Source organism: Octodon degus, unplaced genomic scaffold (assembly GCF_000260255.1).
Source record: "Octodon degus isolate 3935 unplaced genomic scaffold, OctDeg1.0 scaffold00183, whole genome shotgun sequence".
NCBI classification, from domain to species: Eukaryota; Metazoa; Chordata; class Mammalia; order Rodentia; family Octodontidae; genus Octodon; species Octodon degus.
The window spans coordinates 623,582-626,561 of record NW_004524759.1 but is presented as its reverse complement, the minus strand read 5'-3'; positions in this window follow the sequence as shown (position 1 = coordinate 626,561).

Genomic DNA, 2,980 nt, shown 5'->3' with positions numbered 1-2,980 from the left:
TTGATTGAGACAATTGAGATGATTAAGCCTGGGTGTGGTGGCCCCTGCCTGTAATCTGAGCATGTGTGTGGCTGAAAACAGGAGAATCACTACAAGTCTGATCTGTCCGATCTATGTAATGAGACCCTATAGACCCTGCCCCAATTTTAAAAAAAATTACTTCCAATAGAGCAATAGAAATTAGTAGTACAGTTATCTTAGCTGTCATATATATATATATGACAAAAAACATATATATATATGACAAAAAGCATATATATATGCTTTGCACAAGAAGTCTTGAAGCCATATATATGTTTATATGTATATGTCAAGTCAAATGCATACATATATATGCTTATGTTTCCAGAGCTATGTTGAATAAGAGTGGTGATAGTGGACATCCTTGTCTTGTTTCTGATTTTAAATAGAAAGCTTTCGGTTTTTGTCCATTTAGTATGATATTGGCTGTTGGTTTGTCATAGATGGCTTTTATCAGATTGAGATAAAGTCCATCTATTCTGATTTTCTGTAGGGTTTTTATCATGAATTAGTCTTGGACTTTATTAAAAGTTTTTTCTGCATCTATTGAGGTAATCATGTGATTCTTGCCTTTGGTTCAATTGATATAGTGTATTACATTTATGGATTTGCATATATCGAACCATCCTGCATTCTTGGGGTGAAAACCACTCAGTCATGATGTATAATCTTTTTCATGATTTGCTGTATTCTGTTTGCTACTATTTTATTGAGAATTTTTGCATCTGTGTTCCTCAGGGAGATTGACCTGCAGTTCTCTTTTTTGGTTGGGTCTTTCTCTGGTTTGGTATCAGGGTAATACTTGCTTCTAGGAATGAGTTAGGAAGAATTGCTTCACTTTCTATTTTATTAAAGATTTTGAGAAGAATTGATATTAAGTCTTCTCTAAGTTTGTTGTAAAATTCAGCTGTGAATCCATCAGAAAAGCTGGACTTTGTTGATAATTTTTTTATTATGTTTTCATTTTTGTTGGCTGATATTTGGTTATTCACGATATTTATATCTTCTTGATTTAGCTTTGGTAATCCATATGTATCTAGGAATTGGTTCATTTCTTTTTGTATTTTCCATCCTATGAGAGTGAAAAATTTCAAAGTAAGTATTGCTGACCTCTTGAATTTCTTTGCTCTGTAGTTATTTTACCTTTTTTATTCCTTATTGCATGAATTTGAGTTCTTTCTTTCTTTCCTTATTTTTTATTTTTTATTTTTTTGATAGGCATGGCTAGGAGTTTTATCAATGCAGTTTATTTTTTTAAAGAACCAACTCTTTGATTCATTGATCTTTTTATTGTTTTCTTAGCCTCCATTGTATTAATTTCTTCTCTGATCTTTATAATTTCTTCTCTTCTTTAGGCTTTGGGCTTCATTTGCTATTCTTTTTCTAGAAGCTTAAGGTGCAGCATAATGTTGATTATTCTGTTTTCCTGATGTTGTAATTCAGCACTACAAATTTTCCTCTGGGTCTCTTTTTATTTCATTCACAGATTCAGGTAGGTTGTATCTGCATTTTTGTTTGACTGTACGTATGTAGTGTTTAATTTCTTCTGTGACCCATTTGTTGTTCAAGAAGGTGTTATTCAATTCCCATGTCTTTATGGAGTTTTTTTGTTTTTTTGTTTTTTTTTTTTTGTACAAGGTCCACAAGGTCTCACTACACAGGTCAGACTCATTGTGATTCTGTTTTCAGCTTTGTAAGCACTGGGATTTTAGGCACACACCACCATACCCAGTCTCAATCACTGTCTCAGCGTGCCCCAGGGTAGGGCTGGAACAGCATGCTGAGGATCAAACCCTGGTCTCTGTGTCTGCCTAAGCAGGCACTTTAATCCACTGAGTTATCTGTTTTTATGGAGTTATATCAATTTCTTTTGTCAATAATTTCCAGTTTCATTGCACTATGGTCTGATAATATTCATGGAATAATTTCAATTCCTTGCATTTACTGAAGCATTTTCGATGGCTAGAATGTGGTCTATTCTAGAGACTGTCATGTGTGCAACTGAGAAGCATGTGTATTGTAATGTTTTTGGGTGGCATACTGTGTAGAGGTCTACTGAGTCCATTTGTTCACAAGTTTGGTTAATTTCTATTATTTCTTTGCTGCGTTTTTTGTCTAGTCAGTCTATCTGTTTGTGATAGTTGGGTATGAAAATCTCCATTATGTTGTGGTATTGCTTATTTGATTTTGCATGTCTGTTAAAATTTGTCTTATATAGTTGGGTGCCCCTGCATTTGGTGCATATATATTTATGATTGTTATCTCTTTCTCCACAGTTTCCCCAACAAGTATGTAGTGACCTTCTTTATCTCTTTTGATTATTTTTGTTTGAAGTTCACATTGTCTGAAACCAGAATAGCTACCCCTGCTTTTTTCTGAGTTTCTGTCACAAGGAGTATTGTTTCCTGTCCTTTGCATTTCTATCTGTGAATTTCCTTTTGAGATAAATATGTTATATATGGCATATTTTTGGATTTTGTCTCTTGGTCCACTCTGGAAGCCTCCTCCTTGATTGGTGAATTGAGGCCATCTATACTAATGATTATTACTGATGTGTTTTGGCTTATCTTTGTTGTTATTTTCCCACTGTCATTTCCCTACTTCTCCCTGTGTAATTACTTGCCCTGTTTGGTGGTTCTTTCCTGTTGTTGTTCTTGGAATTGTGGTCATTTTTTAGCTCTTTCTAGAATAGCTTTCAGCACTCTTTATAGGGTTGGTTTAGTAATTATGAGTTTATTTGTTCTTTTGTCATGGGAGTATCTTATTTCTCTATTAATTCTGAAAGATAGTATTACAGGGTACATCAATAAGTGTTGGAAGTTGTTCCTTTCAGAACCTGAAATACTTCACTGCAAGCCCTTCTTGACTTGATGGTTTGCACTGAGAAATCTGCCTTGATTCTGGTAAGTTTTCCTTCACAGGCAATCTGTTCCTTTTTTCTAACTGCCTTTAACATTCT